This window comes from Seriola dumerili, unplaced genomic scaffold (genome assembly GCF_002260705.1).
Source record: "Seriola dumerili isolate Sdu_G_001 unplaced genomic scaffold, Sdu_1.0 BDQW01000002.1, whole genome shotgun sequence".
NCBI lineage: Eukaryota > Metazoa > Chordata > Actinopteri > Carangiformes > Carangidae > Seriola > Seriola dumerili.
In genome coordinates this window covers 6,607,911-6,630,775 of record NW_019174257.1, presented here as the reverse complement: position 1 = coordinate 6,630,775, position 22,865 = coordinate 6,607,911, and the positions used below count along the sequence as shown (strand labels likewise).

The 22,865-nt window shown below is 39.1% G+C and overlaps 1 protein-coding gene across 1 annotated transcript in view; it reads right to left on the bottom strand.

Moving 5' to 3' along the window:
- The window catches only part of kank3 (KN motif and ankyrin repeat domains 3), a 45,726-nt gene extending 32,423 nt beyond the window's left edge, over positions 1 to 13,303 (bottom strand). The window contains exon 1 of the mRNA XM_022770416.1: positions 13,264 to 13,303. The gene's annotated coding sequence lies outside the window, so the exon portion shown is untranslated. The remainder of the gene's footprint in view (positions 1 to 13,263) is intronic.
- Between the last annotated feature and the right edge of the window lie 9,562 nt (positions 13,304 to 22,865).

Genomic DNA, 22,865 nt, shown 5'->3' with positions numbered 1-22,865 from the left:
GAGAAGATATATTTATGGTTTTAAGAACCAAAAACCATCTCAATGTAGTTTTACATCTCTTCTCTCAGGCTTCTCTCTGGAGGTCTAGTAACAACAAGTCAGTGAGCCAATCAGAAGAGAGGCTCTTAGCCTCTCTCGGTTTAAGTGGGCCAAGCTTGGGTCATGGCTGAGAGCGTTGACTGTCCTGATGGCTCATTCTAAGGGTCAGTTTCTGAATACAGGCTGTGTGCATTTCTCTTTAGACTGAGCACTTTGATACTTTCACGGTATTAATATAGAGCCAAGACCTGCTTAATAATACAAAACACATGGAAATCTCACTTTATACAATATGGGACCTTTAAACTTGAGGATAATTCTGAGAAGCACTTGAAGCAACACTGGTGTAACTGAATCATCAAGAATCGAAAAGAAACAAATTGATTCTGGACTGAATGAGTCAAAATCAAATCAGGAGATCAGTGTCGATGTCCTAGCCTCGAGTTGAGATTTTTGATTCACAAGGTCAAGAATGAACTTTGGATTGCAGCTTTTAAGCCAACACTGAACAATGAATACAATTTACTGACAACTATATGCTGATGAAGATCATGTGATATTATCAAAAAGTCCACAGGACAGCTACTTAATAGACTTTGAGTGGAGACTGTTCTCTAACTGATGTTTCCAAGGTCAAGAATTAACTTTGAACCTCAACTTATTTATTGCTTTCTGGAGCAAGAAACAGGATCTCGAGGCAAACGTCCATTTTCACAACATTTAACTCTTATCCCAGTTAATCTTAAACCTAAACCCAAATCATAATCCTGAACTTAATCTGTTGTGAAGGCGAGATTTCTTCCATGTCATTATCCTCATGAGGACATTCAAGCCCAACAGACACAAAAATACACACACTCACACACACACACACACACACACACACACACACACACACACACACACACACAGGAGGGCCTCTCTGCTGCTGGGATAAATCTGCAGTTTCCTGAAGGGAAACCCACTACTCCCCCAATAAATCCCCCCTCATCACCACACACACACACATAAACCCTCCATGCCCCTGTGGGAGACCTCCCATTGTCTCCCAGAAGGAAGGGGGGGGGGGGTTCATGCCAGGAAACCCATCAGGCCGTCCTGAAAGCTGCTTCCTGAAGGCAGCAGGAAAACACCGGAGAGAAGACAAGCGAAAACTGAGAGCTGAACAAATACAACCAGTGTGACACATACACACACGCACATCGTGGCATCGTACAGCCAACAACAGCACTGAGGCCGACATCACATGATGCATCACACGGAGGTTAGATAACGTGTTATCACTTTTGGCGAGGACTGAAGTGTTTGTGTGCGCTGAAGCTCACACACACACGCAGCAACACTCTTTCAACTCGATACACAGGACTGTGCCACCAGACGCCATCTCCTGCTTCTAATCCCTTTATCATAAATCACACACTGACGTCACATCGCTAACATGAAGTGTTTCCACCTGACACTGTATAGACTATATAAACAATCAATTTTTCTTCCTATCACAGTCAGTGACTTCAAACATCACATGCGTCCTACCTCCCCTCCCTCTTCCTTCCAGATTCTCCAGCAAACACAATCAACCACATTCAGCCTCCACAATGAGGCATTATGCCTCCTTGGTTGCGATGCTGTTTTTGAAAAGTTTTGTGAGGCCTCGTTGTTAACCCCCCCTGAGCAATGTCACAAAATGTCAGAAAGTGAATTCAATAAAGTTGCAGGGGAAAGTCCAACACATGGAGAGTTTCAAGATGAAGAGGCATTGTCTGGTGGCAGAGCACTGGAGTCCCCTAATGAAGAGAGACGCTTACAGAAAAATCCCACTCGGATCCACCATCAGTCACCTCAGTCTGTGATATTAAACCCATCTGAGTTGTTGTTTTATGATTAAATACTTTGGGTGAACCCACTCGCCTTCAACCTGCTACATCTCTTTTCTCGTTTCCCAAAAACGCTCTAAACGCACCCCTAAAAATCTGTATGAAGTCACCACTTTCATTCAGAAGAAGGTGAATTCATGAACGTTTCACATCCTCCATATTTGTTATTTCCCAGTCTTCAACAACAATGAGCACATTTACATGCACAATAGTATCTTGGTTCTGAGTCTTATCTTGATTTTGATCAGTCACACCACCAGAGTGCCATGGACTCAGAGTTGGAGGTGCTGACCCTCGTTACAATTCGGTTGAAAACCACCCAACAGCATGCTGCTGGTGTCAGTCCAATATGCCCAGCAGAACTACAGTGCTGTCCAAAAGTTTTACACAATTTTTGGGCACCTCTGTGGCTCACCTGGTAGAGCGCGTACCATTTAGGCTTGGTCCTTACCGCAGCAGCCTGGGTTCGAGTCTGACCTGTGGACCTTTGCTGCATGTCATTCCCTCTCTCTCCCCAACTTTCCTGTCACTCTCTCACTGTAACTATAATAAAAGGCAAAAGAGCCCGAAAAAATAACTTGAAATAAAAAAAAAAAGTTTTACACAATTTATATGTTTAGATTCTTATCCATCATACAATATCATCATGGAGGCATCTGATTGGTCCCAAATGTATTCTGCAGCATGACAACGTCCCCAAACAACCAGAGTCATAAAGAACTATCTTCAGACACAAAAAAACGAGGAGCCAGAAACAACAATTTGCATTTGTTGGGAAAACTGCTCTGTGGTTTTTCGTCCAGTAAAGATTCAAACATGGAAAACCACAGAACCAAAGACCTGACTGGACATGAATGAATTCTTGGGAAAGCAACATGATTCGTTTCCTTTGAGGAGACAATGATGTTGGCATCAGTTTGCAGCCTAGAAAGCTTCAAACTGCACACAGTTTGTATCCCAGCAGCAGCAGCAGCAGCATCCAGTCAGCTGAGAGAGGTAGTCGCATGCTTGCTGACTGGCTGCCCCTCCCTGGAGCAGAGCAGAGCTCTCAAATCGAGTTTTCCCCCAATTAGCCAGTTTCCTGCTCTGATGTCACGTTGCATTTTGCACCAAGCACACCTTGTTTTCCCTCTGTGGCGAGAAACAAACTCTCCAGGCTTGTTTCTCCAAAGTGACAAATCAAACCTTAGTAGAAGTTTATATTTGGCTTAAATATCAGAAGCTTTTTTCTCTCAAATGAATTTTCCATCACAACTGCAAAAATTAGTCTCCCTCTTTTCTCTTGTTTCTCTTTTCTTTAATCACATCAGCTTGTTGTTTTTTCTGTCCAAGCAAATAACAAAAACAAACCAGCTCAAGGCATCTGAATTTCTCTCTAAGTTGACCTAGATACCTGGTCTGCAGATTTATGTTTAAGGGGAGACTGTGACCCATTTGTCTTCTTCACAACAGTAGCAACTGGAGCCTCCAGATGTTTGATTCTCATAACTACAGAACAAGACCAGATGTCAGCCTTTGCCGTTTTCTGCCCAGAAACAACTGAAATATGTGTCTGTTATCATGTTATTTCCTTCACTGGTGGAAATTATACCAGTTCAGCATCTTGTTGATGAAGAGGGTCGAAGTAATGACAAGGCAGAGGATCTACATAGCTCTTTGAAACGCTTTGAAATGTCTCCCAAAGCTCCTGGGAAACACACCTTCATCAGTGTGGGCTCTAATTCAGTTTTCCATAATGTAGTGATTCAGTTAGCTTCTCAGATTCAGGCCGGTCATTACTCCTGTAGTCTCAGTGAGATGCAGTTTGATGTCTGCCATGCATTATGAAACTCAATTGAACATCGATGCCCTGCAGTCGACTCCGCCGGTAATTTCAGCCAAATTGCAAAGGAGACTCTTTTCATAAAATCAATTCTACTTCTGTTGCCCTGACTCTTACATAATTTCCTGACTTTATTTTGTCCCAACAGTTTACCTGGCCTCTGCTATTGCATATGGACAACAATTCATTTTAGGGATGCAACTAACTGTTATTTTCATTATCAATTAATTTGCAGATTAGGCTCTTGATTAAGTAATTTATTGTGTAAATGTGGCCTCTTGTTTTGTCCAACCAACAGGCCTAAACCCAAAAATATTCAGTTTAGTATCATGTACAACAAAGAAATGTATCATATCCTCACATTTGAGACTTTGGAACCAGCAACTCTTGGGCATTTTGTCAGAAAAAAAATGTATAAAACATTGATTATCAAAAATTAATTTTGTTTCAATTGACTAATCAATTATTTGACTGTTGCAGCTCTAATTTATTATAAACAACATTTACGAGACTAAAAAGACCGCTGTGAAAACATGAAGTAAGAGTATGGAAAACTACACAGATGACATCAAAAAGTAACAGAACAGGAAAGGTAGAGAAAGAAGTAAGATGGGATATAAAAGACTGTTTTCAGCTGCAGCTGAACTGAACATGGCAGTGGTGGAGCTGCCTTCTTCTATGACTTCATAGGGCAGGGGTGCTTTTCCACAGGCATCTCAGTGCTAAACACAACATTCGTTCCATTATGAGCCCGTGAACAGAGGTGATCTCTGTGCTGCGATGTTTTTTGGGAAACCAGGCTCCCGTTTAGAGCTGGAGTTCAAGGCCTCGCCCTCACTTCGCCCTTAGAGAAGTTTCTCAGGCATCGGATTCAAAAGCGGAAACAGCGTGGACAATTTCAAGACGGCGACAGAAAAAGTCTGAATTCAACCACAGAACTTTCATTGTTTGATCCAGAAATGTGGCATCACAGTGACATGCAGTTCAGTGTTTCCAAAAGCAGTTGTGGTTTGGTTCTTTCAGGGAGAAGCGGTCAGTTTAGGCAGAACAAGAATCTCATCATTTTGGTGCTCAGGCCACAAGAGTCAAAACCAGTCTGCCACTTTCACCATTTCACCAGTCAAAAGGCCTTTTAGGGTCACTTATTACAACCTATAAATAAAGGTCAGTTACTTGCCAAAGTGTCTGGTAGAGTAAAATTCACCAGACGCTGCCAAACTCTAACAGTGTTTGGTTATTTTGGCATTTTCCCACCCTGATGTTAGTGCACAGAGTTTGATTAGTGTCTCTTTCCCAAAGCCCTGCCAGTACTTGAGTTAACGTGGGTATTTTTAGCACCCTGTTTTTCATTTAGTGTTTCTCAGGCAGGGGAGATAGCAGTAGGAGGAGCGTCTGATTGGACCACAGTGGCAGACCTCACCGATGGTCACATAAATTCATACTGTAGTCCCATTTTGTTTCCCTAGTCATTTTACATTTATGAGAAGCATAACCGATTGTTCGAAGGCAAATGTGACCTCAAGTGTGAACCCTCCATCAAACAGCAGACCATAGATGAAGAACCAAGAGGCAATTGGGGTGACATTATTAACAGTAACTGGCACAATTTTAAAAGATAAACCTGGTTATATTCTGTACTTATTTGTCTTATTGAAAACAATTTAAAAACACCTCAGTGAGAAACACTCGCATTTGCTGATGTTTCTTCATTAGGATAAACATGGATACTGCAGTTTATTTTGACTCCCACCTACACCATCCTGCTGCCTGAAATACTTTCAAGTACATGAAACAAATGTGCATTAATCTGAAGCTGAAACTATTCCCCAAGAAATACACTTTTTACTCATGTTTGAGTAACAATAGCTAGTACGTACTGTGCACAGCTCTTTGTAGGAGCCCATTTTAAAAACAAAGGTGTATATTTGTTTTCAAAGATTTCTTCTTCAACATCGGGGCTGAGAGCCACAGACATGGTGGGTAACTCAGACAGTATCAATAGACAAAACTAGCACGCTGTTGATTTCGGTCTTTTTGTGCAAGATTTGTTGACATTATCCAAATTATAAGATATCAGCAGCCTTTTTCCTTTAATAAACTTTTAATTCTTTATTAAACAATGTGTCCTTGGGTTGCCACAATCAGTGTGTCACCAATGATACACGGTCTTAAGTCTTAAGACCTATTTGGTTCATTTTTGCATGTCAGCGGTAGCACCCACATTCATCGTAGCAGAGGATTTGGTGTCAAAGCAAAAAGCCAAAGTGCCTACTTGGCAATATTTGAAATTTAAACCCAATACCGAATGGGAACCTGATAACAATCATCACTTTGCCTGATGAAGGTGGCAGCATCTGGAGGTAGTACTTCTAATCTCCAGATATTGAGCCGACTCGTGTCTTTTCTTGTAAAACGGCCGGTGTTGTCACAGGTTTATTACTTGTGACAACACCGAGAAATTTCCCACGCCGTGGCATCCCTAATGTTTCCTCATCCTCACAGTTGAGATAAGCAGAGCAGAGCAGAGCCTGCAGCAAAAGCTGACTACAGATGCGTTCAGAGACACGACCTGTGGCTAATTTTCCATTTCCATAACAGCAATCAGTAAACGAAACTACAGAACACAAGGGTGGTCTGTTATCTTGAGATCACAGCTTAATACCAAAAAACTGTTTTCTTCTGATCACCCTAATCTCATTATACTAAAATAAACTCTGAGACACTCTTTTTTCTTTTTTTCTAAAAAGGCCATTGCAAGCTGTCCCGAACTTTTAAACCACTTTTGATCAAGACCACAACTGAAACCTCTGATGACTTTTTCACAATAACTGAGTTTTGGTGAGATCCAACGTGACTGCCGAGTCTGTCCCGGTCTAATAGCTGGACAGAATTATATCATGTCAAAATGAAAGATCACAATTGATTGAATTTATTCAAAAGCCAAGAGGAATGACCTGATGATGACAATAAGCAAGCATGGACCGGCAACCAAATTCAACGTGATTAAGTTAAGCTGGAGTTCTGCAAAAACATGAATAAGTCATCTTGAAAGGACTTCAAACTCTCTGATATCTCCAGATAACAAACTCAATCTGGGGAAGAACAGAATACACCCTCCAAAAATTGTTTTATTGAGATAATTAACTCATGATCCTGTGACAATTGGGGCAAATAAAATTATGAGCGACAGAGCCGGTCTTGATTCCTGTAAAAGGTCAAAGTGTCTACCATCTTCAGCAAGAAAAGATTTTTACAGAACGACTACACAACCATATATTTGTTTCACTATTAAATATTTGTGTACTTCCTATTCTTAAATTCTGCAGTGCGCAGTTGTCTTGTTTTCTATTGTGTGCTCTTCCTGTCGAGCTTGTAGCCAACTCCAAAGCCATTGTTTTACCTTAATTGTCCATGGTCTAGACAAGTGTTTTTCTACCTTGTAAAAACCAGGACTGCATGTGGAAAACTCTCAGCTGCCTCTTTCAAACACATTGAGCTGGACTTCTGAAGAGCTTCTCCTGCTTTCAGGGACAATCTGGGAAGCCACTCCAATCAGAGAATCTGCCATGAAGCAGAAAGTGGCAATTTCCATTTTCAAAGCCTGGATGCCTGCTAATTATGATGAAAGCCCCCTGCTATCAGGTTTCATGCAGGCCTGACACTTAAAACTAATTGTTGCCTCAGAAAAAGAAATGCTTGAAGTTTAAAAAAGGTAAACAAACCGCTGTGACTTTCATAAAGCAGAGAATGAATGAATATACTTAAACCTTTAAAAATGTCCTGGAAGTAGTGTTGTGATTGCGATCAGTGGATATCAGCGTAGTGCTTTAATAATAAATAAAATACAGCGTGGTCTCAAGATTACTCCTTAAACTATAAACAAACAGCTTTGACTTAAATGGAAGTGTTCAAGCTGCACTCAGAAACTACTCCACTGAGTAGTTTGCTCTCCGATAACACTGTCGGACTCACGTTTTTTTGTTTTGTTTTTTTAAATAAAGTTTTAAAATCCCTGCAGCAGAACCAGACATATCTTCATGTTTTTTATCCCACACTTTCTTCTTTCTAGTCAAAACCTGGTGGCTACATTGCATGCCACCACGCAGCTCAACCTTTGAGTGTGTTATGCTACTCAGTGTTGGCAGAATGGTTAGAAATGTAAAATACAGATTATTTTGTGTTCACACGTACTGCTAACCTTCACTCCAGAAAACCAGCCAATATTATAGCTTCTGTTGTTGTGTTAAGTATTTGGAGCGGTTCTATAGCATGTGAAACAAGATATAACCAAACAGTGTATAGCTCTTAATATAAAATGAGCTAAATCAATGGTATGAATGTTGTATTTTATTTTGATGTAACAGCCAGCTGTTAACATGCCTGTAGTTGTTTTCACTAAACAGGAGATATCACCAGTCGGAAATTCCCAATATCTCAGACTCAAGTTTTTCTCCACATCTTCTCTCAATTACGTTTTAAATGATATGACATGAACAAAGCATTAATACTAGAAAAGCTAAAGCCACCAGAGTAGATGAGGATCGGAATACGGAGGTCTGATGAGCTTCACTTCTTTGTAACTTTTTCATTTTCAAAATTATGGTCTTCAGACCCAACCAACGCTGCAGTTCAGACTCTGCGTAGTTCTCCCTGAGCTACAAGAGACTTTATACAACTTTTCTCTCATATGCAGTAGTACTCTCCAAGACCTGTAAACTTTGATGTGTAATAATCTCTGGAGTTCCCCTTTAACTCAACCAGTGGTACTTAGTTTGCTGCTGCTGCTACTGAAAGCTACTTAAAAAACATGAAATTCAATGCAAAAGATTCCAGTGAGGTGATGCCCCTAAAATGCTCACTGCACGCTCATATTTACCAAACAGACAATGACTGAAGAGACATAGTGAAGGAGATGTGCTTGAAATTATTCTGACAAAATCCAAAACAAAGACAACGCAATCTCCAGCCAAACTCATGCTGCGTTCATGTTCTGAGGTATAAATGGTAGAGATGGGAAACATTTCTATGTTGACAACTCATGTCATCGGACAACAACGGTCATTTGATTACTTAATTGGTCAAATGATGATTAAAAATACTGTGCATTACTTACATAATATATCTGTCACATTGAAATCTTCTTCTTTTTCGAGCACTCCCAAATTTTCAAAGCGCTGACACAGGTGAATGTTCTGACCACCAATACAGCAGAACACTGTAGCAACTGCAGCCCAGTATAACCCCGAACCCTAACCCACTATACTGCCTTTCAAAACAGGATCTTTTTATTTTTTACTGTATTAAACTCTAGGCCCAACACTAGCGAGTGCAGCTTTTCCTTTGCTCACTGTATCATGTCACCTCAGTGAATTGAGTAACTCACAGTCTCGAGGCGCTAAAATTAAAACCACTTGTAATAGCTCTAAAAATACGACAGCATGTATTTTATTAAGCAGCAGGACTCATGAGCATGAGGACCGACCCAAATTTAATTCAGCTGTAATTTAATAAAGTGTCCTCAATCTGTCCCAAGGTGTAAACAAGGTGGGAATGCATGAATTGGGGAGTGTTTATGACAGAAAAAAATAACAGCACTAATACTCCTCTCAAAAGTTGCAGAGAGGAAATGTTCAGAGTATCAGAGTGTTACACTGACCTCTGCGAACTAAACTTGCAGAGCATCTATTTTTAAGGCAACTGCAGTAAGTCAAACCCCAGGGTCTTGTTGCAGAAAGACAGTTTGCCCTGAGAGAGCCTCGGAAAACTGTTAAGAGCTTAACACAAATTTAGGATGATTTTAGTTTGAAGTTCTGTTCATCACCTGCATTACTCATCTTATCACTGTACATTAGATTGTCCTGTGTTCAGGAAAAGGATTTGGTGTTTCTTCTTCGCCCAAGACAACATTACAGGACCAGTGTGTAGGATTTAGGGGGATCCATTGGCAAAAATGGAATATAATATTTATTATGTTTATGTATTTTTTCTCTTTAGCCTTTTATCCAGTACAAATAGATTTTCCTCTTTCTCTACAGCTACTATCATTTAATCCGTCTTTTCTCACAGGCTGTGTCCGAAATCACTCATTACTCCCTATGTAGTCCACTATTGCCATTTTGTGGTACTGTCCGAATGTATAGTGAGAATTATACCCTATTTAATGGACTCATAGTATCCCACAATGCATCGTGAAAAGTAGTGTACAACTGATGGTCACTAACTAAGCAATATAGACCATCATGCATTGTGCTCGGGTTGAAAGACAGAAAAACGGTGCGGAGAAAATTACCCGAGTAGTGTCCGAAAGTGTTTTTTTCACGGATGAGCTCACTATATAGTCCTCCACATTGAACTCTCTGGATAGTGAGTAGGGAGTAGTGAATGAGTGAGTGATTTCGGACACAACCAAAGCCTCTCCTAAAACCACGTGTGAATCCCTTCAACATGAAGGAACAGCGTTTCTACTCAAAGCTCCTTCAGCACGTCTGAGCTCCTCAGCCTGTCCACGAGGGTGAACCCACACACCCTACAAATGTAATTCGTTTTAATCACTTTCTGCAGTCTAATTGTTTCAGTCACTACCCAGAGTTCATGACCATGGAAGAGGACCGCATCAGTAAATTGAAAACTTCGATTTGACTTCAATCCGGTACAACACCTGCATCACTGCTGGTGCCACTACAATCCAGCAGATCATCTCATACTCCATCTTATTCTTACTCATAAAGAAGACCCCATGCTACTTAATTCATCACTTGAGGTAGAAACATACTCTCAATCATACCACAACTTTCTAGCAGAGTCCACTGAATACCACCCAACAGCATGCTGCTGGTCACAGTCCAATATACCCCGATGAACTACAATAAGTGCAAGTTACATGTTTAGATTCATATCACACAGTAACAACAGGGAGGTGTCTTATTCGTCCCATATTTGTTCTGGAGCATGACAACGACCCCAAACATACAGCCAGAGTCATAAAGAACTCTCTTCAGAGACAAGAAGAACAAGGAGTTTTGCAACAGATGGTCTGGCAGCTACAGAGCCCTGATCTCAACATCATGGAGTCAGTCTGGGTTCACGTGAAGAGACAGAAGACACTGAGACAGATTAAATCCACAGAAGAAGTTCTCCAAGACGCTTGAACAACCTACCACTGTGTGCGAGTGTACTTGAGAACTGATGCTGTTTTAAAAAGGCAAAGGGTGGTCACACCAAATATTGATTTGATCTAGGGTTTTTTCTGTTTGGTGCACTTTGTATTAAGTTAATTAACAAATACAAGTACAGTTGCAAGTGCAGCCTCAAACTTCATTTGTTTACTCACCAAGAGCTGTCTCCAGCTGTGGAAAGCCACGTCAATGTTGACTCTTGTTTTGCTTCTATTTCTATTACTTCTTTTTTTCTTCTGAAGTTGGCATGTTAACCTGCTAGCCCCGGTTTGGCTGGACCATCTTGTCACTTTCCAATACCGAGTCACGGTAGCGTCCAGACTGCCCTGAAGAAGTGTCGCTGCGTTATGACCTCTTGTATTGTAAACACAACAATGGTAAGTGAACATCTGTTAATGCTAATTTTGGCTATGTAGCAATAGCAAAACTTACAAATAACTCCTTCATGTTTATTTAGTGTAAAGGGTTATTGAAAATAAACTATGGTTAAGGTCGTGCAACTACTCACTTGGTTAAGGTGACGTAAAGATCCCAGTTGCAGTTAAAACAGTGTAAACTGTAATGAACTCTAACTGTACTTCCTGCATTGGCACTGCATGTACCATCTTACAGCAGATGATATTTATTATATTATATTTATCATTTATTAGAAGCCTGATATTTTTAAGCCTCTGTTCCAGCCCCACAACCAACAAGCTGCCATCAGATCCTCCAACACTTTCAAACCTTGTGAATCTGTCATGTTAAATGTATTCCAGGAGCCTCTACTTCAGGTCCAGATTTCCTGCATTTCTCAGAATCCCATTCCACCACCCCTCGGGAAGGGGAGTAAACTTATTTTCATTAGATATTTCTGCGTCTTCTACAGTGGATTTTTCCCACTATTAATGGCTTTTTTATAATTGCATCGAAGCCCATGATATGCATTGTTTACACTTTGCATCACTGAATAATTTTCTGGTATCAAACTTCACTGCAGCTTCTGGAAATATCTGGATCGTGACCTTTGCTGCAGGTCACGGTCCATCAGACGAAATATGACCAGCAGCAGTGACACGTCTGCAGAGGCCAGTGTCAGTGTAACTGACTCAACATCTTAACATCCACAGATGAAAAATTCTGCTCTAGAAAACTGAGGAGGCCGAGATGATGCACAGCATAATAACAGAATTGAGACCAGCCAGAGCGGGGGTGGTGGGTGGGGGGGTCAACACTTCTGACAATAGAGGAGGTTTTTTTTTTGGGGGGGGGGTGGGGTGGGGGGGGGGGGGATTTCCGTCCCATGTACTGTAAAAGGCGCACCCACAACAGTATCTGAGAACAAAAAGATTTCTTTTATATCTGATCTAGATCTGTTAGCCAGCAAACAAACTTTATTTATGAGGCACTTCTCTAAACAGAAGCTAAAAAAAGCAGTGCTTTACAGGAAAAAGAAAAGTGGAAAGAGGGCAAGAATGGAATTTGAACAAGCTGAATTAAGTGGACGACTTCACAATAAAAGGTATCAAATCAATAGAAAGCCACGGTTAACATCAGTTTTAAGATGCTTTTTAAAAATGAGAACTGATTTGCCCTTTATGAGACTTTGTGAGAGGTTTTCCGTCCCAGAGTTGAGGAGCAGCAGCCACAAAGGCAAAATACTTTATCTATATCTCTTCAGAAGATTAAATCTAGATAACTGATTAAACTACATGTGTCTTCTCAGACTGTCACACGAAAACACAAGTTTCACGACAAGTCAATTTAGATTTTAAGAATAGAGAGAGACTTTTCTTTTTAGGTGAAACTGAGAAAAAGTGTTTTGAGAGACTAAAACAATTATTTAATTTGTCAAATGGGGTTGGGAAAATCCCTAAAAATGCATAGAGAACCAGTATTGGCAATTATAGATACGGTTTGGAAAAGCCAACATACACAACGAAAAAAATTCAAAATAGAAACTACAAGTCTCTATTGAGACATCGGATGATTATGGCAACAACCGCAGTACATTAAAACACAATAAAGAACAATAAAATCACAAACCCACTGCTGTAAGAAACTAAATGTCATGAAAATATTCCAGGAGCATTTAACTTTTGTTTTGTTAGTTTTTCTGCAGCCAACAATTATTTTTTATTTAAAAAAGTGTTTTGAAAGTTTTGAAAGTCTTTCTTACAGGCGCTGCAGAGACAATAACATTAGTTGTGATCAATTAAACACCATAACACTTGGAGGCACCTACAAACTAAAACAAACATAGCAAATCGTTTTGTCGTTTGTTCAGAAAATCGAACAGTCAGGCAATAATCAGCTAATCAATGCGTATCAGTATTATGTGTGTTAATCGATCCCTCGGGCTGTCTCTTCTTACCTTATGGCTTCTCTTCGTCCAGTCACACTGGGACTTGTCATGACTTTCAGAGAAGGTAGGAAAAGTTTGGGAGGAGAAGAAAAAACTCCTACCCCGCTGACTAAACCCCCAGTGTCAAGTTGAGTAAAATTTAAAACGCGTTTCCGGTTTGGGATTTCAAAAATAAAACTGCCACGTTGAATTGTAGGCTAGCCTACTGTAGTGCATTAACAACATTTCCAATTCTGTGTATTTTTTCTCCTTTTGTTGAAGAACTTTCTATCAGTAATTGTGCTTCGTATGTAATGTGTAATAATAGACATTTCTTTCTATTCCAATCTCTTCTCCTCTCTTAGGTTATTGATTTTGGTTATCATATTTTGATAATCTTATAGGCTACTGTGAACTGGACTTAAGTAGTTTGAGCAATGAAAGTTACGCAGCCTTACTTGGATTAATTTTCTTCACTGCACAAAAAAATAGTAATGCCATCCTCTTATCATATTCTGTTTCAGATCACAAACTACTGAACAATGTTGGAACTTAATATTTCATACTAAGTATATTTTAAAATATATACAGTAGTGGAATAGATTGTAGATAATAGATTTCCTCTATATCAAGGGGTTTATCTATATTACATGCATTATCATGTGAACTTCACCATGGACAGATTATGAGACAGTGGGGCTGTGGACACAGACATGTACTCAATTTGCACCACTTTGTAGTCATTTTGTGTCCGGTCATGGTTCTTTTGTGACTCCTTGAGTCTCTTTGTCATCGTTTTGCACCTGTTTTTGGTTTTTCTTTTGTCTCTTACATCAATCAATGTGAGAAAGTGTGACAAAAAGAGGCAGCCATGAAGTTAATTTTTGCACTCAAGACATGGACCATATGACCATAAGCATGTTCTGTAAAACAGGTTGCAGTAATGCAAGTGTAGGACTACACTGGGCACAAATATTTATGTCCATTTGCAGCATTGTCAAGCAATGTAACAATTCGCTTAGGCAATTACAGGCCACTTTACCAGCTGCAGAAGAAAAAACAGAAAGGCTGAATGAACATTGTTTCTGTTTTGTTGACACCCTAAAAGGCTACATTTTAGCATCTTTCATTTGCCCCACTGTGTGCTTTTATTTTGAAGACAAAATCATGCTTGTTCCGGTCATTTCCTAACAAACTTTGTTGTATTTGACGCAGCTGTCTAGACTGTCACTGATTAAAGCTTGAAGGAATCAACGACAGACAGCTGAATCCTCCAATGAGGAATGAGATCCGGAGGCTCTGGGTGGTGACGACAGAGGGGCGGGCCTTTTATTAGTTTGGTCAAATGGCGCCAAAGTGACAAGTTGTCTCATTTTATTTATACAATATATGAGGTAACGGCTTTGATCCACCCTTACATTAGTTTTTCCTGGAGTTATTATTCACAGACCTCACCCATTGATCTGATTTTATAATTCCTGTTTGCCTTTGTTTTTAGCCACAAAGAGTCTCAGTTTCTAATAATAAGGTGATTCTTCTGTTCATATCAACGTCAACCAGTGCTCATACAAGATTTTTTATGGCCTGTTGGTCACGGTCATGGTCCTACTTGGGACACTGTGGCAAACATTTGTTGTTGGGGCCCGTGTGACCCCCAACATACTTGACAGTTTACAGCAGAAAGCAACTATTATTCTAAAGTATTTGATTAGCTGATCGACAATATTAATTTGCAACATTCTTGATAAATAAGTCATAGTTTAAGTAAATGTTTTAAGCAAAAATACCAAAAATTCACTGTATCGGCATAAAATCTGAACTTTTGCTGGTTTTCCCAGTTTTCAATGATAGTGAATCCATCATCTTTGGGTTTTTGACTGTTGGTCAGACAAAAAAAAAGTAATGTGAATATGTTAACTTGAAGCTAAGGAAATAATGATGGGTTGATGGGTTATTTTTCATTATTTTTTGACAATTCATACACTGAACAATCAATTGATTATTAAAGAAAATAACTGTCAGATGTATTATAATGAAAATAATTGTTGGTTGCAATCTTACAGTACTTACAAGGTGGAATAATACTAGTGACAGGGTCAGAAGATGGAGGATAAAAGACCTGTCATAACTGATATTGTACGCTACTTTAGCGGAGCAAATTCCTAACAAATTAGAGATTAATTAAATTTGAAGACCAAAATGATATGGAGTAAACATGGGGGTCAGGGGAGCCTGGGCAGAGACAAAGCGATACTGATTAATAGGGAAATAAACAGCTGAAGCCTCATAAACTGCATTATCTGCCTTCCAGCAGCTGAGGGCGCTGTTGTGTTTAAGATTGAGAACTGTCAGGGGATTTTTGAACCTGGCACCACAACACAAATACAAATACTGTTTTATTTCATCAAATTGTAAATTTTCTACTGAGTGGTTTGTTGATACAGGCATTAAAAAATGTTTTTCTTTTATTCCTGAAGAAACACCTCACTTACAGGAAGGTGAGATTTGAAGCCAAAATGAGACAAACTGATTATTGAACAATTTTGATTTAGAAAAACAATAAAAAAAAACTACAAAACTAAAGCCATACAAACTATATAACTATAACGATACAAAAATACAACAAGCATAAGATAAAGAACCACTGTCCCCATACAGGTGAGGACTTTAAAGCTCATTCTCCAACTAAACAGTCACAGTGTCAGTGTTCATTGTCCCTGAAGACAGCGAGGTTGAGACAGTCAAACTAAGAAACATTATACCCTTTTAGTCATTCATCTTATTAACGGAGCCACAGCAAGCCTACAACCTCAACACAAATGTTGGAGGCCCAAAATTTACTGTATTATAGGTGGTGTCATTATGTGATGAGTGCAGGCTGAAATTTCATACATGTAACATGAGAGGCTGTTATTATTGAGCCTAATCATGCATCTAACCTCACTGTCTAAATGCAGGGTGTCAAATTAAGTTTAGTTTCAGTTCAGTTTGGCTATCTTGCTTTCCCACCCTTGCTCTTTCTCTTTAGAGTCATGAATGTTGTTTTTTTAAATGGGTGTAGAATTAGAAATTGCCACAACCCTGCAGTGGAGAAATCTTACTTTCCAGCATCTGGTTTCTATCAGGTGCTCTAGGAAGCAACAGGAACTGCCAGAGAAACAGGAACATTTTTTAGTTTTTAGTTTTAGTTTCCACTGCCTGCAGCTGAAGCAGTTTCGTTTTGATGTTTGAAGGCACGTATTCAGTTGATAATTGTCTAGCTTCTTAAACAGTAACTATATTAGCATTTCTTTAAATAGAAATATTCACTAGGTCTCTGTGCATTTTATTTTGTGTGTAAAAAAAGTTTTCTTCTATTGGGAGAAAACTATCAAATTGTATATTTTTATGCCCCTTGTTTGGAGCATTTGAGAGTGAATATGGTCGTCAAATTGAGCATCTAATTCATTCTTGATCTTGTACATAGTAATTTAACTCAAGGTCCACTTTATCCATGTTATCCTGAGCTCTCAATCACAGTTCATGGTCTTCTTCATTGTTCTACTTGGTGAAGGGAATTTGTTCAATGCTGTTGACGTCAGATACCAAAGACCACCTTTGGACAGAAAAAAGGGTTCTATTACCATCTGTTATCACATGATTAAAGCAAAATCCACATACTGGCCCATGAGATGTGATTGAAAGCTCAGGAAAAAGCTGGTAAGTGGGCCTTGAGTTATAAGTTCAAGTTTGTTATTTTTATTGTTTCAACAGTATCTATAAACTTCTGGTTAACCTAGTTTGACTTTTTCACTGCCACTAAAGTAAGATGTCTTCAACTCTGTGTTGGACCTCTGTGGATTTTACCAGAGGAACTCTAGAAGCTTCCTTAGAAAGGAAAAACTATGAACTGACAACCACATCTTTTCTTTACATCTGAGTAACATGAGTAGGAGTGTGAATAAAACACACTGACACTGTGTTTTATGTGTGCAGACTTTTACTCTGCAGCGTTGTCGGGCAGGAAGCCCCAGCTTTCCGCTGACCAGAGGGAACAATGCAGGGATTGGCAGATCGTCGTGACCCAGCAGGAACAACAGGACATTCACGTAGAAATGATTTAAAGATCAATGTGAAACTGTTAAAACACCAGGCACTACCACAGATCCAGGAAAGGAACAATGATGGGTGCAACAGTTTAAACCTCTGGGGTCAAACTGTCCCACTCTTATACAGATACTTCAATACTACATATAGGCTGCTCTGTCATCACAGCAACTTTGGGGAAGAACATAAACTGATTCTGATACACTAAAAATTCCCACTGATGAATCATAAAATGATGAAGCTATAGTCAGATACTTCCATCAAGCAAACTCTTTCCTAAATGTAATGTGAAAATATATTTTTTTAAAAACCTGTAACTGTTGAGTGTCAATCTGCGTTCACGATGAGTGGACTCACCAGCTCGACTATCGCTGAACAGCTGTGAAGATCAGGTAAGGTGACCTCAGCTGCACTAATAAAATTATTTCATATTAACAATGGATCAGATAACAATGTAAAATGTGAAAAGGGTGACTCATACAGTGACAAGCCCATCTGTGTCATTTCCAGCTGCAGGCATCAAAAAAGCCAAGTTAACAACTAGACATTTTTTATTTTATTTTGATACTTAATTGCGTTTTGTTGTTAATTCCTCTGGGGTCATAGAATTCATGCTACTTTACTTCAGTAAATTATTACATTTACTCATTTCTTTGCTCCTGGTATGACTGCTGGTGTCAGGAGATGACTGAAGATAATCCTTAGCTTTAAAGTCAGGTTGTTTTCCTGCCACTGAAAGTCCTACAGTAACCCTGACAAACATGTAGCAGTTTGCATGAGGGGAGTTGTCTGATGAACCATACAGATGGTGGAAGTTGTGGTTAGTTGGAGGCACTGAGACGTTTTATGACTTCATTCACCCTGGTCTACGTGACCTCTGATCCTGGATCAGACCCAAGAGACATGAACACACCCTCATCCTCCCAAACTATACTACTAACTACTATTCGCGGCCGTCAGCTAATTCTCACTGAAACTTTAACATTTTAAATCTTGATTGTTAAATACAAAAATATGTGAGTGTGAGAAATACATAAACAGTATTGAGTAGACGATTGGTGAAGTGATGTGCAATAAAAATGTCCCCTGTTGTTGGGAGTTTCACTTATTTCTGTTTTTGGTGGCTACTCAAAGCAACAGAAACATCTCACAAAGAGTTAATTCATCACTGTACTGAATAATGAAACTAGTATTTGCTTGTTTGGATTGAGAATTTATTAGCTTTGAACAGCTTTGAATTTCAGCTGAGCAGGGAGAATACAGGCTGGAAAGTGAGTTTTATCAACAACCCCTACCATTGCTGGCTGATTGTTATGATAATTTTGTTATAAGACAGGAACAATGTCCACTTATCGCTCCTCTAAGTGAAGTAGACCTACCTCATTTCACTGTTGATAAGAAACCCCCTTTGGATATACTGAGGTAGCAATCACTGTTCTTTAACAATGCCATAGAAAGACATACATACTGATGAACTGTTGGGGAATATAAGACCCACAGTACACCCTGTCTCATTTTGTCACCGTAAAAAAACTGGATTATAGCAACAAATGCTTCCCACAAATGCACCAGGGGAGCTGAACAACCAGTTCATCTTCACAGAGAAAAACTGGAACTGGCGTTGTTGCACTCAGTCTGAGTCATCATTTCCATGAGTGAGATGGTTTTTTATTCAACACACCAAAACATTGACAAAGCCAGGAAATCATCATCCTGCCTGCTGGTTGCCAAGTTTCTTAACAGATAGGTTTTCACAGATCTCCCCAAATACCACTTTTTTGATTAGACAACATTATATTATTATAAGCTATAATTAATGGCTTTATTAATGATTAATTAAGTGTTTTCTAATAATTCTAGATCACTTATAAGATGATAATAACAACAACCTTTGGGTTGCCAGGTTGTTGTTGTTGTTGTTGTTGTTGTTGTTGTTGTGGAGTCAACCTCCAGCACATTAAAGTAAATTTAAAGTTATAACGTTAGCCATTAAGGGTGATGGGTTTCTCTGTTTGTGGCAAACATAATGCTCACCACTGAAGTAAGGTTTTGAATTCAGGACTTGGTATGGGGTATTTTTTATATTGCTGTATTGCTGCTTTTCCTTTAGGAAGGATTTTATAGACTACCACTGCTCTCTCCTACCTACTATCTGCCATCAGGTGACATTTTACACCTTTTATTAGTGTGTGTTTGACCTCTCGCCTCAATCATCTCTCATCAGTTTCTTGCTGTGCTGTGATTTCAAGTCAGTTCTTCTGTTTCACTCACTGTAATCCACGATGAACAAGAGCATCAGCTGAACAGCTTGTGCTGGAGTACCATTTCATGTGTGGAAACCTTTGTACATAGTGGCTGACCGGGGAGGAAAAACAGAGCTGGAGGCCAAACACCAGCAGATCTTTATCAGAACAATAACCTGTAAAGTAATTTCCCCGCTGAGCAGTGAGTGGTGCTGACAGGATGGAGGTAGGAGGATACCTGTTCATCAGCTCTGAGTACGCATCAAAGTCCAGAGGCGCTGGCAACAAAACATGTTTTCTTTAAGGAGAGTCCAGGCTGGGCCAAACAGGAAAAAGTCATAAACACATTTGCATTGGTTCAAGGCCTTGGAGGAGGGAAATTAACTTAGTCTGAGAAAAACAGGTTTAAGCAGTTGTAAAATTAGAGATGCAACTAATGATTACTTTCATTATTGATTAATCTGTTGTTTTGATTATTTGTTTTTTTTTTCTAGGAATCAACTAATCATTTGCTTTGGTGTTTTTGTCTGATCAACCATCAAGAACTCAAAGTTTTTCAATTCACAGTGAAATCAGAAAAAAAGCTGCAAATCTTCACATTTGACAAGTTAGAACTTGCTAGTTTGGTTTGGTTTATGACCAAATACATGCAAACCATTGACATTCCCATCATCCTCAGCTGCATTTTACGTTTTGTGCTAATTACCAAATGTTGGCATGCTAACATGCTATGTGAACATGGTAAAAAATTACCTGCAAAAAAATCATAATTTCAGGTACCTGTGAGCATGTTATCATGCTGATGTTGGCATTTAGCTTATAGGACCAGTGTCTTGGGTTTTAGTGATACGTAGTGGTGAGGTTGTAGATTGCAACCAACTAAATACCCCTCACCTCATTCCCCCCTTTCCATGTGTGTAGGACGATCTGCTGTGGCCTCCACGTAGCGTAAAAACATGAAAGGTCCTCTCTAGAGCCAGAGTTTGGTTTGGTTAGGCTTTGATCCAATGCATCAGATCAATGTTAGTGTTTTATGAAACATTAGCCAACTGTGCTGTTCAAGTGATGATTGTTCTTCCTTCAAAACAGCGGAAACAAACTTTTCATTGCATATTGCATTAGCTTGCACTAGTCTCTTGATCGTTAATCTTTTTTTTCCCCAGGGGATTTTTTTCGCTGTAACAAAGGAAATAAAATGTATTTAAAAATCACCAAATGGAGTTAAATTGTCAACAGCATTTAAAACTGAAAAACAATTAGAGCCATAAGAAAAATAATCAATATTATAAGACATAGGAGAATAAATGATAACTGTAAAGTCAGAATAAACAAGAATTATGAATATTTTGTCAGAATTTGACGATTAATTTCATACAGATGACCTTATTCCTCATCCATATTTCTCTAAATACAAACACCATAAACTACAAAACATTAAAACTCATCAGTTAGACAAAAGCCCAAATCACCACTTAGAGATCTGTCTATGTACATGTTGGTGCAGCAAAAACAAACTTGTGTTGAATGTGTTTTCTCCAGAGTCTCATTCACTTTGGGTTTCCCTCCTGGTTTCTGGGTAAAAGGTGAACCGTGTAAGAGAGAGATATGACCTGTCTCACAGCTGAGGTCATGGCCAAGCAGAGCGTTAAGTAATGGGATGGAGTGTGCAACGAACCAGTGAAACCCCATGTGAGTAAATAGACGTCTGGACTGGAACAGAGGTTAATACCTGGTTAATACCACAACAAAAAAGTTCAACTGGGGTTATTTTAAGAAATCGAGCAGAAGTTGCCGACTTATTTACATTTCATGCAATAAGACACTGAGAAATGTTGTGTTTAGACAGTTTATTAGTTGCACTTTTTCATTGTTCTTATGTTGAAAGTAGGTGCCAGTATCTTTTTAAAGGTAGAAGTGTTTTAAAATGCACAATTGTTTTTATTTAAGAAATGTTAAATATAGATCAGAGACCTATACAGTTTAGGTTGAGTTTAAGTGAACCGGAATCTCTTCACTGCAATATGGACCTATAACCTAGAGGAGGATGACAAACAGCCCATACTAATGCACTTTCTGTTAAGACAGGATGTCAGGGAAACACATCAAACAGGGAGGTGTACAGAAATGGTTGGACACAGGCCTCTCTCTTATCTGATATTAAAAAGGTGTGGGGGGGATTGTCTAATAGTCTACAGCCAGTTTAGTAGCTTTATATAGTTGTAATGTACATTGTAAAAGAAGCCAAACTGCATAATGGATAAAGGTGAAGCAGTTGTAGTTAAGTAAATCCAAAAAAAAAAAGGAAGTGTAATTTAGTTAGAAATCAGAGTATTGGACAAATGAACATGATTTGATGATGGCACAAGATGAAAAGTCAGAGGATCAAGTTATTACAATTCATCATGAGGTGAACATGAATGTTTGTACCAAACTCCACAGCAATAGATAGATAGATACTTTATGTCCTAGGGGAAATTCATGATACATCCAGTATATGTAGAGATATTTGACTCAATCAAAAATGTTTACTTGCTGGTGGCACAACATCACACAACACAACAAATGTCAGGGGATCACCAAAATCATTTTGATATATCATCTGGGAACCATGTATGTCTGTACAAGATTTTGTGCCAATCTATCTGGTAGATATCAAAATACTTCATGAAAACATGAATGTCTACATGATATTTCATGGCAAACCATCTGCTAGATGTTGATATTTCTGTCTAGAGCAAATGGGTGGAACAACACGACACTGCCATCCCGACAATGAAAACATGACATGACAAGCTTCATTACAGAAAGAAATTATACATTTTCTTTAAAAAAACCCAAAAAAAACAACAATAATTTAGGTGTTTGGTGGATAAACTGACAAATTAACACATTGAGACTTTGAGACAGACAATGATGATCCTTTGTTTTTCTACTTCCTGCACTGATTTAATCACCTAAACTCACAGTGTTATACAGTGGCCATAAAAGCTCATTAACACGCTAATGAAAACAACAAAATTACTGTCATTTACATATCAAGCCTGTGTCTTACATGCCGCCGCCTCTGTTACTCTCTTTGATCAGGGAGTGGAAGCCTCGGGGAAACGACGCTGCTTTCTAGGTTAAAGTGCAAGCCAGAGAATCGGATTGTAAAAAAAAAAAAAAAAAAAAAAGAGGCAACAGGTCCCAAAGCGAGTGAGAACACAAGGATACAGATGCTGTGTGAGTGCGGAATCTGGGTAAAAGGTCATTGTGTTGGAAGTGAATGAATGGAGTATCAACCTTTGAATTGTAAATAATAGC